We start from the raw sequence: 15,158 nt of genomic DNA, 5'->3' as shown, positions 1-15,158 counted from the left end.
CCAAATACTCATCTATAAAAAGCACCTCTTTGGTGCCTCATTGGCTCCAGAGCTCCAGCACCATCCTCACTGAATCTGGTGTCTTCTAAGATCACTTCTCCAGCCTGCAGCCTGCCCTACTATTTATAGCTGTTCAGGGTTTCACAAATATTTATAGATAGGAAGTGCTCCACAGAAGTTCCTTGTAATTCCTGCTTCAACATACACAAAAAGTTATTTGCCCTCAGAAAGCCAAGACATTATTATGCATATTAATATACATAATATACATCCTAGGAAGTATGTATTTAATGTATGATGTATTTAAATATAAGTTGTGACCTTCTAATGATGTCACATAGCTATTGATATAAATAACAAATGTTATTTATATCAATAGTTATTCAACAACAACAGTGTTGTGTTATTTCTGTGAATTCAGCAAAGATTACCACAGCTGGACTAATTCCTACCAACCCTGGTGCTGCTAAAAGAGCATCTTTGATAACAAAATTGGGAAAAAAATAATAGAGAGAGAGAAAAAAAAACCCAGTCTGAAAATACACTGAGTTTCTGAGAGCAAAGCTGTTCTGAGCACTGTCACTGCACCTTCAGCATCCCTGATGCTGCTGGGTGAGGATGAGAAAAGTGAATACAAAGAGCTGCCATCAATCCCACCCTCCTAAAGCATCAGCCCAGCACAGGCACTCCAGAATTTTGGCCAAAGGAAATCTGCCTTCCACACTCAGGCAGAATTAGAAATGAGCAAATAAATTGCTTTTTTCCCTCCCTCAGAACTCTCTTTCCCTCCTGTTGCCATGCACAGCCCTGTGTGTGCATTTCCATGTTCCCCTGTAGCTGATCTGGGGCAGAAAGGAGGGATGGAGGGAAAAGCCACAGCCCTGGATTTGGGGGAGGGGGAGAACTCACAGCCCAGCTTCCAGGTCATCACTGCCTTCATTACTCAGCTCCCACTAATCTGCTGCACAGTGCAATTTGATTTCAATTTCCCTAGGAGCTGGAGGAAGGGAGGCAGGAGAATGTACCCAGGTGATGAAGCCCTGCTCAGGTTAGAGTCTGCTGAAAGCTTTCTGCAGGAAAAATGCACAGAAGGCACTGCAAAGGAATTAATGACTGGTCGTGTTTCCCCCAGTGCTTTTTGCCTTATTAAATATTTTTGTTAACTAAATGGGCATTGTTTAACTTTGTTTGCAGTACCCCCTAGCACATGCAAAATTCTGTCATTGAAAAATGGGGGGTTGTTTTCTACAATGAACAGAAAGCAATTCCAATTCTTGGATGATTTTTCTTCATAAAAATAATAAATATTTTTGTATTGAAAATTAGTAATGCTACTTTATATATAGCTTAACATATTTTCCCTTCTCCTGGAGGCAAGACTTAAAGGCCTCTGGCACCACCATTGACCAAATAATGAAAGAATTTATTTGCCATGCAGCTTTAACAAAACAGCTCTGGAACATTTAATTAAAAACGCTGCAGCTCTTTCCAGCACAGAGGAAGCCTGACAAAGAGTTACACTTTGCAGAACTCCTTTGCTTCACTGCCTGTACATTTCAACATCAGACCATCAAATACTTCATCAGTTTATTTCCACTCTAATCCCTCATTTCCCTGGCAATATCCCACTGGAAGTTACTCTCTCTGCATATTTCACAAAGACCAGCTCATTAGTTCCTTGCCCACCAACCTGCTTAATCACATCCCATAGTGAACTCCATTAGTTTTAACAGAAGTTCTGTGTCATTCTAGAGCCTGATTTTGGTTTTTTTGATCCCTGGTGCAGAAAGTGCCACTCACACAGTATGGAGCTCCCAGAGATAAACCCATTTTGTGTAACTCAGAGTGCCAAGGGCAGCCCATGGGCTCAGAGCCCATCCTGACACTGGCAGGATTTGTAAGAGCTGACCTCTGAATCAGCCCAAAGTGGCCCTTCCTCTAAGCTCCATCTGCTCTGATCAAACAGAATGTAAAGCATACAAGGGGCTTCCACTCAAATATTTAGAGGGGTGTTTTTAATTATACAATTGAAAAATTTCAACTATTGCACTGGGGAGATTTACATGAGCTTATTATGATTTTATAGACTTGATCTGGTTTAAATTATGAAAAAGCCTTTTATAACTTCCTACATAAGGATCCAGATTAGAATTTCTTTAATCAGCTCAAATGTATAACATTTGAATTAACCATTCTTACAGTGTGCTTTTCCTGGTAGAGATTTAAAGCACCCCCACGAAACAGGTAACAGATTTCCCCAGCAGAGAAACAGTGAAGTAAATAAATCCCCAGCACTGTGACTGGCAGACAATTAGATACAGCACCAGGTATGACTTGGGCTCTACAGATTTCTTTTTAAACAGTCACAATTCTTCAAAGAATATTTTGGAATGTGGTCTTCTAGATCCACTAGACACATATGTGTGTGTTTGTATATATATATATATATATTCATCATGGTAACTCTGTTTCATCAGAACATCAGAATATTTTTGGTCAAATCTTTGCTGTATCAAAAGTCCAACCACTCATTAGTTCAACCAGATTTCCATTGGAAAGAATTTTTTTTTAAGAATTATCCCAGCTGTGAAGGTGGCTGATAACCAATGTTCTGAAAGGCATTTGGGGAATCTTGGGCTGATTAACTCTGAGTGATGTGAGATGTGAAAGCTGCACTGTCAGTCAGAGCAGGGACTCAGGGCAGGTTTCTCAATCTGTACCTGAATCCCTGATGAGGCACTGACACATTGAAGTTCCCATCTCAGTAGAATGTAAGTTTTACAACCTTCATATTCCTACAAATGAAAAAAAAAATTCTGTTTCGCTGTGTCTGTCCATGCTGTAAAAAAAACAGGATGTATTGTATTTTCATTATTTTCGCCTGATTGAGACACAGGTTTTAATTCTCACTTTCTGATGGATCCAGCCAGCCACAACAACCACTATGGAATTTATGAGGAGCCTTTCTAGAGATAAGATGACTAAAAATAGCTGTCAGTATTCTACAGGGATCCCTGTGGAAATAGTTGAATAGTGGGCAATGCTTTGAAAAACTGAAATGGTAAACTAGATTTCATTATGAGAAAAGAGATGGTGTTCTCTGAGAAATTAGGCCTTTTTAAGAGATCTTATGCAGATAACTCTAAAACTGAGAGCTAAATGGGTTTTAGATGTACTTGAAGACTCCTTGAGAATGTTAACTGGGATCCCTGGATGGAGAAGCCCATGCTCTGAACTCCTGAGTGCAGGTGCCAGGAGGAAAATCCTCACTGGGTTAGTTTTACAAGGAAAATGGAAATTCACTTCAGTGGATAATACAGGTCCTACTATGACAAAAGCAGCAGTTATCATTAAGCCTGATCAATGCACAAACAGCACAGGAACACAATTGCTGGACTATCAGAACTCAATTGCTCTGCCCAGCAGATCTCCACGTTAATTGTCAGTGCACGGTGTCAGGAATTTCCTACAAAACGCTGCCCACAGAGGCTCCAGGGGCTGTGGAGGAAATTTTCCTTTTCTGGGGTCTGTCCCTGTCACACAGCCCCTGACTCACCGAGCACCCGGGGCTGATGTGAAATGCTTTCTTCCAGCAGGATTCAAACGCACATGTAAGTGCTTTGTTGAACAAGGAGGGATTTAGGCATGTGCTTAAGTACTTCACTGAACTGGGACCAGGCTATTTATAGCAAGCTTTTTGTTCCGGTTTTATTGTTCAACACTTAAAGTCATCCTATGGCTTTTCCTTCTGTATTCCCTCCCCTCACACAGCAAACCTTTCAGGACTGCAATCTTCTTCCAGAAGTCACAGGCTTAAAATCAGAATGGATTAATATTATCAGCTCCTCCATTACATAAATTTTTTTATCGTATTTACACAGAAATTTTAAAAAATAATAATAATTTAAAAAAGGCTAGGCTGAATGGTAGGAAAGCCATGAAGCCAAAAGCTGTATGTAATAACAGGATGAAAAATCCCACCCCACCCCCAGCACTGAAGCACTCCCAGAGGAACCCAACACTAATGTGTGCACCCAGAAGTGTTCATTCCAACTTCCCCAAGTGTCCTTTGCTGTGCAGTCCTCCTCTCCACGGAGAAATTCAGGCAGAGTCATGTCTGAGGCACGATTTTATTGAACTTGAAAAGCCATCAGTGCTGAACAGCCCTCGCTGCTGCAGAGGCAGGCTGCTCACAGGCACTGAGTGGGGTTGTGAGGAGACAAAAATACTTCAAATGACTTCCAGTTCAACACCAGCACCTCTGAAAAATATCTCTCTCTACTGCAGAGGCATCTGGACCTATCAGCTCATCTTTCAGCGTTAATGAACATGTTTTCATCAATCCTTGTTTTGATTAATTAATGTCTTTTCACAGATAATGGTATAACAAAAAACCCACATCTCCCCAGAAATCTCATTACATTCCATCTGGGTTTTTTTAAAAGCGCTGTTGCTGTTTTACAGATTTTCTGTTCCGTATAAAAACGCACTGGGGTCTTTTGTTCCGTGTGTTTGTGCCCGGGTTGCCCAAAGCCAGCGCTGCGCTCCCGGGATGCTCGGAAAGGCGGCGGGACAAAGGCGGCAGCTGCAGGAGGGATCCCGCAGCTGGAGCGGCTGCAAGGCTCGGGAATGGCAGGGGATACCGGGAAGGAAGGGGTTACCGGAATGGAAGGGGGTCACAGGAATGGAAGGGGTTACCGGAATGGAAGGGGGTTACCGGGAATGGAAGGGGGTCACAGGGAATGGAAGGGGTTACAGGAATGGAAGGGGTTACCGGGAATGGAAGGGGTTACTGGGAATGGAAGGGGTCACAGGGAATGGAAGGGGTTACTGGGAATGGAAGGGGTCACAGGGAATGGAAGGGGTTACTGGGAATGGAAGGGGTTACTGGGAATGGCAGGGGTTACCGGGAATGGAAGGGGTTACAGGAATGGAAGGGGTTACTGGGAATGGAAGGGGTTACAGGAATGGAAGGGGTTACAGGAATGGAAGGAGGTTACTGGGAATGGAAGGGGTTACAGGAATGGAAGGGGTCACAGGGAATGGAAGGGGTTACTGGGAATGGAAGGGGTTACTGGGAATGGAAGGAGGTTACTGGGAATGGAAGGAGGTTACTGGGAATGGAAGGGGTTACAGGAATGGCAGGGGTTACAGGAATGGAAGGGGTTACAGGAATGGAAGGGGTTACTGGGAATGGAAGGGGTTACAGGAATGGAAGGGGTTACTGGGAATGGAAGGGGTTACTGGGAATGGAAGGGGGTCACAGGGAATGGAAGGGGTTACTGGGAATGGAAGGGGGTTACAGGATGGCAGGAGGTTACCGGGAATGGAAGGGGTTACAGGAATGGAAGGGGTTACTGGGAAAGGAAGGGGTTACTGGGAATGGAAGGGGTTACTGGGAATGGAAGGGGTTACTGGGAGTGGAAGGGGTTACAGGGAAAGGGCTGAGCTGGTGTTTGCTGGGATGGAGGGACAGAGGAGAGGCGGGCAGGGAAGGATGGAGAGGGAGCGGTGCGAGCCTGCAGCGGCTGCGGCTGTGCCGGGAGGGGGTGCAGGGAGGGCAGCGATGGAGAGGAGGGGGCTGCAGGGATGGGAGAGGGATTCAGGGATGGAAGGGATGGAGAGGAGGGGGCTGCAGGGATGGGAGGGGGATTCAGGGATGGAAGGGATGGAGAGGAGGGGGCTGCAGGGATGGGAGAGGGATTCAGGGATGGAAGGGATGGAGAGGAGGGGGATGCAGGAATGGCCAGGGGCTGCAGGGCCATGGATGCAGAGCCCGTGCTGCACAGCAGGAACAGCCACTTCCCACTCCCCAAGGAAATCCACCACTGTCTGTGGAAATCTTCCTCAGAGAATCTCGCTCTGCCTGATTCCCCCTGTGCTCAGGGGGACAGGATCTTATACATCCCTGTAAATACTGGCATGTGGACAGCATCAAAGGAGGCTCCAGCATCCATTTCTCCTGTAATTCATAACTTTCAGATCTGACTGCAAAGGGGCAAAATCATCCCTCAAAAGCACATTATTTCATCAGAGTGCCCAATAACCCAAAGCCACTAAAATCACAGAGAGAAGCTTTTCACCATTTTCAGGAGGTACTGAATTGGACTGCAATAACCTTCAGCTGAATTATTAATGGTAACTTGTGTGCCATTATCATGGAAAGATCTCTATTAGTCACCAATTTACAGTGTTATTTTCAAAAACATCCAACTTAGGGATGCACAAATCCCATTGACAAGCCAACAGGACTTAAAATTCCATTTGGCTTCCATTCCTCCCCTTTTTAAAAGTCCTGCCCTTAATACATTAAACCCTCCTACTGGACAATCTATAACTTATTTGACAATCAGGCCATAAATGTTGCTTGACAAGAAGACAATCCTTGGTGCTAAGCCTACAAATTCTCTCCCTAGAGCTGGATGAAATTTTAACTACAGGGCATTCAGTTCCAGGCAGGTTCTTCTGCTTGAAATGCAGAGGTTCTCAGAAAGATGTCCTCAAGAAGAACAGCAAACAACCTGATATTTTCATGTACAGAAGAGATTTGGTTGTGTATATGTAGAACATATCACACTTCACTTCTACATAAATAAATGGCTTTAATGCTCTTATTGAATAACATCACAAATATCTTGCACATACAAACAGAGCTTTGCACTTGGAGCAGCATTTTCTATCCAAAATTCCCAGCAGCTTTACAAGTAGTGATTAATTAACCCTTGAAAGAGGCAGGTTACATGCTTAATTATAAATCAAAGCAACAGCCCACAAGGACAAGCAGTGTGTATGAAGGCACAAAATGTCCCAACAAAGCAGGTAACAACACACCATTTGTTCTCCCAGCCTTGCCACTTCCCTCAATACTGCAATTTTTTTAATCTTTCCTTGAGGAGGAAACACAGGAGATGATCAAGCTGGAGCTGTGCTAACAGGATGAAGGGATGAGCATGGAAGCATTACTAAACTGCAGCTGTATTTTATTCTGATTAATGGGAAGGCATTGGCTGGGATCTTGAGGGCAGCAATACATTTCAAGTGAGCATTATCACGAGTCAAGGGAACTCACCAGTGACACTTTGAAGGGAAGATGTGAAGGAAGCACAAAAAAGAAATGGAATTCAGGGCAGCAACTTCAGCAAACTCAGTCAAGTGATTTGTAACATCTCTTAAAGAGAGGAGCAAGGAACTCAGGAAAGCTGACAATTACCAATGAAGAGTGTGTAAAATAATGCAAGAGATTATCTCAGTGCAGGGGGAATATAGGAAACACTGGAAGAAACTGCTACACCCAGAATCCTCAAAGGCTTTGGCTATGAGAAGAGATTGAACTAAAGGTGAAACAAGAACATCTAACAAAGAACAAGAATTAGAATGGCACAAATGGCTCAGTTCTGATCCAGATGAGCCAACACACAAAAGAATCAACAACTAATGAGGGACATAAAAAGGCAATAGGAAAAGGATCTATAAATGCAACAGAAGTAAGTGGGAGAAAAGCAGAGGTTCTAGTATTTAATGGGAAAGGAGAGCAAATAACAGATGGCAAAGAGAAAGCTGAAGCATTCAGTACTTCCTTCATATTCTTTTATGTCTCCATCTAAAGGATAATGAAAAGCAAAAATGTTTCTAAAGTGATTTTCACGGAGAAGACAGGACTAGAGGCCTGAAGAAAAGAAAGAATAGGCTAAAAAGTATCAAAAGCAGCCAGACACACTCAGTCTGCTGGAGAATGATGAAGTTCACCTCAGAGCCCCTAAGGAATTACCTAAAGCCATCCCCAAACATTAGCTATTATATTCAATAATGCACAAAGGGAGGGCAGAGCTCCCAAAGGACAGAGGAGAGGCAAGAGCAGTGCACAGCTTCAAAAGGAGAAGCAAGGCTAAGCTGGAGAAACTGCAAACCCAACCAACCCCACTTGCACCACAGAGGGCACTGACACAAGGCAAATCCCCACAGAAGCACCTCAAGGATTAACTCCTGAAAATAATCAGAATGGCAAAGCAATGAAATTTCCTTTTTGATGTGGTAGCTGGGAAAGGAAACTCCTACAGAAGGGAACCCCAGTAAGGGCAGTTTGGACTGGCTACAGCAAGGCTTCCTGTACCTGGCCAGAGGGACATTTTCATGGGGTGGAAGGAATGATGCCAAATTGCAGTTTAGTGGGTGCAGTTTCTTCTAAAAAATAAAACAAAAACCAAAGAGCCACACAAATTAAAAGTGGTTTCTGAAAGTCACTGTCAATGGAATGCATCTCACAACTCACTGTACATGAAAATGCCAGGAGAGAGAAAATTGTGAAATAAACAGGTAAAGTTCATGTCACCTCCAGCCCACAAGCAAACAAGATCAAAATTCACACTAAAAGCACTGAAGAACTCATTGAAAAGTGAAGTGCAATAAGCAGAACAAGTGCAAGTCCAGACAACAAGAAAAACTCTAAACAGAGATCAGCTGAGTTCTGTTGGAAGGGATCTAAAAGCCACTGTTGACTACAAGTAAAAAATAGTATAATGGTATTTTTCAAAAGGCATATTTCATGCAGTCTAACAGGACTGCCACTCAGACAATAACCTTTCCATTTTTCTCCACTGTCCAGAAACTTGCAGAACACGAGTGGAAAAGAAAAATCACAAGAAAATTCACAGTAAATGCAACCCTGTCTTGTCATCCTATTTAGCTGGGGAGCAATAAATGTCAGCAGTGCCAGGGGGAAATACAAAAAGGGGGTCACACAAAAAGCAGTGTAGCAGTGTCTCTTTGGAGGGAACACACCCATTAACACCAACCTTCACAGCCCATAGTGGCATTTCCCTGTTCCTACTGCCCCAAACTCTTCAGCACTCCACACAGAACCACCAGGCCTACTGCATATAACACATTAATTTTTCAGGGTATTTAACCTTTCAAGAAGAATCATTCTACGTCTTCCAGATTGATTCCTGTGGCATTTTCAAGCTCAGCTAGAAAATGAGCCTCATTTTTGTCAGGGCTTTTGGACACTTTCTGTAATTAAGAGAAACCCAATGATGTGGAAGAGTCTCTTCCAGGTAAAATTTTGACATTTTGTATTCATGTAATTACTTTCTACTGTTTATAGGCCAAAACTCATGCCAGCCTTCTATTTTTATTTCACATGAACTGATTTAAAGCTTGTAAAATACTTCACACATTAGAAAAAGGCAGGTGAACATGCAGAATTTAGACTAAAGCATTGCATTAACACTGCATTTGAACCTAAGGTCACAAGTTCAATGCAGCAAAGCAGCTGTAAATACACCCAATAATGGCACCAATTAGTTTTGAATAACGAAATTTCTTCTCAAAACTTCCATTTTGCTTTTCCTGTAGCTGTAGGCCAGCACCTAAAAATGCACATATCCATTTTCTCAGGTGGCAAAGAATATAAATCTTAATTCTTCTGGAGCAATTACTTTAAGCTTCAGCAATTGCAAAGAAATCTGATGATAGCAAAGAATATTTTTCTGCTTGATTATAGTAAATCTCCTCATTCACACTTCTGCTTAAAAATATTCTGAAATGCCTATTGGAATACTTTCTAGGAACCCATCAACCTATTGGAAGTTTTCAGTATGGGTTACAGAGAATGTTCCCTGAAAACAAAATTCCTATTATTTCAACGGTATTAACCTCTTTAAATAATAACAACGCTACAAAAAGGTTTAAATATCAAGAAATTACCTGGATCACAAAAAAATGGAAATGCTCATCATCTAAAATATGGCCCTGTTTTGTCTGCTGTGCTGAATGCAATCACAGATTTCCCATCAGTGGGAATAACTTCCCCCAGTGAAGAATGGCTATTCAATAAGCAGGACAGAATACACAGGATCAGCAAATACTTTCAAGGTGACTTTTTCTGATATCCAGAGGCTTGGAATCTCCTGCTCATAATGAGATAACAAAAGGAATGTGCTGGGCATTAGGCTCACTGATAAACCATCAAGAGAAATCCTGTTCACCAGAAAACTCCTGAGTCCTAAAGCATTTCATGGGGAGACGCCTCTGGAGTGGACAGCAGCTGCAATATCTTTGAGCAATCTTCATCCCTGATGGATGATTTTAGAGCAGGCATGATTTTCATAAGCTCAATACAAGTTATTTGAGCCTTGTTAATAAATAAGTCAGGCTAAAGGCAATTCCCCAAACGCTGTGGAATTAATGATTTATCAATCTTAGAAATAGAAGCACTGGACAGAGACAGCTGCATTATTCTGGCTTCACAACACACAAAATGTTTTCAAAACTTGAAATGTGCATCCAAGGTCACTCTGCTGTGGAGTGTGAGAGGGAAATGTGACTCAGCCTTGCAGCTCCAAATCCCATCCCTTCAACAATCAACATCAATCCTGGCTGGATGTGCCAGCCCTGGTGGCAGTTTCTGTGTCTGCACACAATGTTCACATCATCCCACTGCTGTGTGCAGGCAGGAGAGCCTGGGAGCACCAGTGAGATTAGGCAGGTCTGCCTCTGAAGCACCCCACTGCTGTGACTTTCTGAAGGCGTTGACACACAGGGAAGGAGCTCTCTGTGCAGACAGAGGCTCCTGCACTGGGCAGCCCAGCACACACCCCTCTGCTGCTGTCTCACACAGCTCAGCTCTTCCCACGGGGGGAAGCTGAGCAGCTCCTGGGGTGTGAACAGCAATAGGAGTGATGGAGAGGCTGCAAAACCTGCCAGCAGTGCAAGCCTTTGGGTCAGAGGAGAGAAAGGCTGGAAGCAGATAAATAACCATCCACACCAGAATGGCTCTGAGGGCTCTGGCCTGAGCAGGCTCTTCAGAAATGCCTTTTCTGCACAATTAAAGGTGTGCAACAAGCCCTCCAGAACTCACTTGCTACTGCACTAATTAAAGATGCAGCAACCTCTGCCTCCTAGAAATATTTAAAGCTTTTTTGGTTTACATTCCAGCGTGTGGAGGGCGCCCTGCAGCACACCAGTTTTTGTATTTAGATGTTACAAAATATTCAAGATTTCTGAGCATAACTTTCAAAATACATGAAAACATGGCTTTTTACATGATGACCCTTAGATACAAGCCCATGCTGGTGGAAATGGGGTCATCAGCAACATGGCACTACACATCCCTTAGGAAATGCTCACACAGATGTGAAAAAATTGGTCACACCCATAAAATGGATGTCTGAAATACTTCACTACAAATAACTCCAGTTATGAAGATGGGACTTTTTTTCAAAGTAGGCTCTGGCAATAAATCAGCTGTTCTGATTTAACTGGTAATTCTGTAACATGAATACACTGAGACCAACCTGGATCTCAGCCACTGTGACACTCATTGCTGTCACCTCTGTCATCCTATTACATGCAAATATTTCTTGTTCATTCTTGTCTTCCTTTCTCAAATGTTTTATATTTTTCTTTTCAGGTGATTAAAATTATTTATCCTTTTGCATTTGCTACTTCTATTCATAAAATAATCTGCATTTTTATTTATCTTACTTTTTACAGACTTTTGCTTTCAGAGGACAACTTAAGTTCCACTCTGAACTCTGCAAATTGCAACCATTCACTGCACAGTGTACATGAAATGTAAAGCAGTTTGAAAACAGAATTCTTATGTCTGACACACACATTCCAAGGATAAGCTTCACCAGAAGTTTGAACTTTGCTCAGATGTTTGTTTTAAAAGATTTCAGCAGTCACACAATTTTGTTTAAATGTAAACATTCGCTCTGTTCCCAATTATCTCCTCTGCTATCATCTCCCATCAGCCTGCACTAAAACAATCACTTATCTCTTGTACAATTACTGTGCTTTTTCCTCATGGTCAATGCAGATGACTTTTCCCCAACTGCAGTCCTGAACCTATCCTTAAGCTACAATGGAAGTTTTAGAGTGTTTTGAGTATCAGAATTTCCTTTTTAACCTCACTTGCTACATTTAAAACTGCCTACAATAACCAGAATACACAGATTTGGTTGATGCAGATAAACTCCAGGCACTTAGAGGATTATCAATATTCAGAGAAGCAGTCCAACTTTCCAGTCACATCACTGAAGTTTCTGTGATAAATGACCTGAGGTGCTTTATTCTTGGCTAACCAAGGATAAAGAACCAAACAAATGCACCAGGTTTGACTCAGCCAGCTCCAAAAAGGCAGAAACTCTGTCAGAGGTGCCCTGTGGTGCCTGGTACGTGACATGGGACACGGTGGAGGCTCTGGAACAGTGCCAAAGGCCAGGAGAGGAGCCCTGAGGCACCTCCAACAACACCAAACCCCTTTTTGGGGAAACCAAACCAAACCAAACCAAACCAAACCAAACCAAACCCCCTTGCTCCATTCAGCCTCCTCCCTGCACTCCTCCAAACCAAATCCATCCAGGTGACAGCATCACAGGACACCATATAAACATCCCTGCTATCTCCCCATGGTCATAAACAATAAAAATGTACTTGGCATAATCAGGAAATAGACAATTGAATGGTTAAAAGATATGGTTGGGATAGAGAGACATGCCAGACATTTGGATCAATACCACATTCAACAGCCTGGATAATCAAGAGGTTGTGGTCCTGGATTTACAGCAGGGCAGCAAAGGACAGTGCTGGTAATGGTATCAAACAGGAATTCAAGGTAACAGAATACTCTGCATTCATTCCATTAAGTGTTAAAGTGACTATGTTAATATTGACACTAAACTGAACATTTAATCCATATTCTTTTGCTTTAGGAGGAGCTTGCAGCAATGGAGCTTAACATCAGATCATGAAGTCATTGCAGAGAATACTGAGCTGGTTCCTTAGCAAACACCACAGACAACCCACTTCTGCACAGAAAAGTCATGAAAATGCTGAATCCTCTTGGAGTCAGCACATGAAAATCAGTAAAGTGCAGGTGAGGGGACAGGATCAGAAACAAAGTGCTGCTGAGAACAGTGTGTGTGCAGAGCCACTCCAAGAACTGCTTACGTAACCCGGGGCTTGCAGTATCCACCAGCCACACTCAGGATTCCTTAAAAGAATCCCTTTTACTGTTGGGAGTTGAGTTACAGCACTATCAGCTTGCACACTGGTTAAAAACCTACATTTTAGCCTATTTTGGGAGCAGCTAAGTCCTACTCTACACCATTGCTTTCAGCTTGCCTATCTACCCAGCACCTTATCTTGGTACCCATGCTTCTCAAATGGCACTTTACTACAGAAAAGGCTTTAATTAAAGAGAAAGTTTAAAAAGTATTAGCACAGAGTCAGGTTGGTGTACGTGATAAAACTGCACAATAAGATCGAGGGGAAAAAAAATCATAAGCAAAAAGAATCAGCAAGAAATACGCAGAAAGAAGTAAACTTTGGGACAGTTTAATTCAGCAAACGAGAGGTTTTCTCCACCTACAATACAGGAAAAGATACAGAATGGAAGGGAGTACCCCTCCTCACACGTTTCTAGCACAGTCTCCAGATGGAGATTTTGGGAGAAGAGCCCATTACGTTCAGCAGCGGTAGGAAAGCACATCTCGGGGACATCCGTGCCAAGGCGGCGGCGAGCGGGGCTGCAGCCTCAGGCGGCATCCAGGGCTGGGAGCGCTCGGAGCTGCGCTGCAGGACCGCGAGGCTCTGCGAACTACCGCTTGCAAAGCGTTTAAATCCCCCCGTGGAAAAGAAGAATTAAAACAACGAAGCGGCACCGGGGACACGGCGGGGACACGGAGCGCCCGGCAGCATTCTGCTCCATCAGCCGGCGAGCCAGCAGGGCTGCGGGCAGCAGCCTGCCTGCGATCTCCCAAATCCATATTCCGGAGGAGCGGCACCTCCCGGAGCCCGGGGCCGGTGCCTGGGGCTCAGCCGGGCAGAGCGCGGCCCCCGCTGCCTCCCGCTCCGAGAGCCCCGGGAGCACCGGGAGCACCGGGAGCCCCGAGACCACCAGGAGCCCGGGGAGCCCCAAGAGCCCTGAGATTCCCGGGAGCACCGGGAGCCCTGAGAGCCCCGAGAGCCCCGGGAGCCCCGATAGCCCCGGGAGCCCCGGGGCACCGGGAGCACCGGGAGCCCTGAGAGCCCTATGAGCCCCGAGATCCCCGATAGCCCCAAGAGCCCCAGGAGCACCGGGAGCCTCGAGACCACTGGGAGCCCCGATAGCCCCGAGACCACCGGGAGCACCGGGAGCCCCGGGAGCCCCGAGACCCCCAAGAGCCCCGAGATCCCCGAGAACATCAAGATCCCGGGATCCCCGGGAGCCCCGGGCTGGAGCCGGCCCGCATCCCCGCCGAGCGCATCCCGGCCGCATCCCGCCCCCGCCCCGCCATCCCCTCAAGGTCACCGCGGGGTCGCCGCTGCCGCTCCTACCTGAGCCGGGCGAGCGCAGCCGCCGCTGTCCCCGGCCCGGGGCTCGGGGCTCGGGCCGCGCTCGGCGCCTCCTCCTGCGCCGGGGCCGCTGCGCTGCGAGGCGGCGGCTCCGTCAGAGCCGGCGGGGAAGCCCTGGGGGGGCGGGCAGCGCCTCTCCCCACCCCGCGAGGTGCCGAGCCGAGCCCAGCCGAGCCTCCCCCGGCGGGGCTGGGGCTCCCCTCAGCGGGGAGAGGCTGCGCCGCGCCCCGCGCCCTCCGCACGGCTCCCTCGGGCTCCCTCTGACTCCCTCTTGGCTCCCTCTGATTCCCTCTGCCTCCCTCTGATTCCCTCTAATTCCCTCTTGGCTCCCTCAGGCTCCCTCCGGGCTCCCTTCGTCCCCCCCAGGTGCGCGGACCCTCCGCAGGTGAGCGCGGCTCTGGGGCTCAGCACCGAACGCTTCACACCACCCCCTGTCTTTACTCCCCCCTTTTTTTTTTTCTTTTTTTTTTTTTTTTTTTTCTCTCTGCCAGAATTCTACAAAAACCTCCCGATGCGGATTCTGAGAGATGGAGAGTCCCGCCCTGGGACACAGCACACAAAAAACGGAATTGTGATGTGCAGGTGATGTGCGTTACACAGACTGAGCAACAGCAGCCCAGATTTAGAACATCAGTAATAAAACTCCACCCCGTGACTTAGATTTGAAGATAGTACTTTTGTACTAAAGAGGATGGCATCTTTGAAATGTTGCCAGTGTGGTTAATGCCGGGTGTTTAACCAACACTTTCTGGTTTTACACATAGGCTTGAGTTAGATTTCGTAACAGTTCTCTTGTGCCACATAATCTCTTCACCCGG

At 45.4% G+C, this 15,158-nt stretch overlaps 1 protein-coding gene across 2 annotated transcripts in view; it reads right to left on the bottom strand.

Annotated features, from left to right (window-relative positions):
• ATP2B2 (ATPase plasma membrane Ca2+ transporting 2) overlaps positions 1-14,412 on the bottom strand; it is a 375,734-nt gene extending 361,322 nt beyond the window's left edge. Inside the window, exon 1 of one of the 2 annotated variants that reach the window (XM_056501190.1) lies at positions 14,323-14,412. The gene's annotated coding sequence lies outside the window, so the exon portion shown is untranslated. The remainder of the gene's footprint in view (positions 1-14,322) is intronic. The other variant, XM_056501182.1, reaches the window with a different exon arrangement.
• Positions 14,413-15,158: the final 746 nt, after the last annotated feature.

The sequence above is a fragment of the Oenanthe melanoleuca genome, chromosome 12 (assembly GCF_029582105.1).
Source record: "Oenanthe melanoleuca isolate GR-GAL-2019-014 chromosome 12, OMel1.0, whole genome shotgun sequence".
Classification (NCBI taxonomy): Eukaryota; Metazoa; Chordata; class Aves; order Passeriformes; family Muscicapidae; genus Oenanthe; species Oenanthe melanoleuca.
The sequence above is the reverse complement of the archived record's forward strand: the minus strand, read 5'-3'. Positions and strand labels throughout refer to the sequence as shown.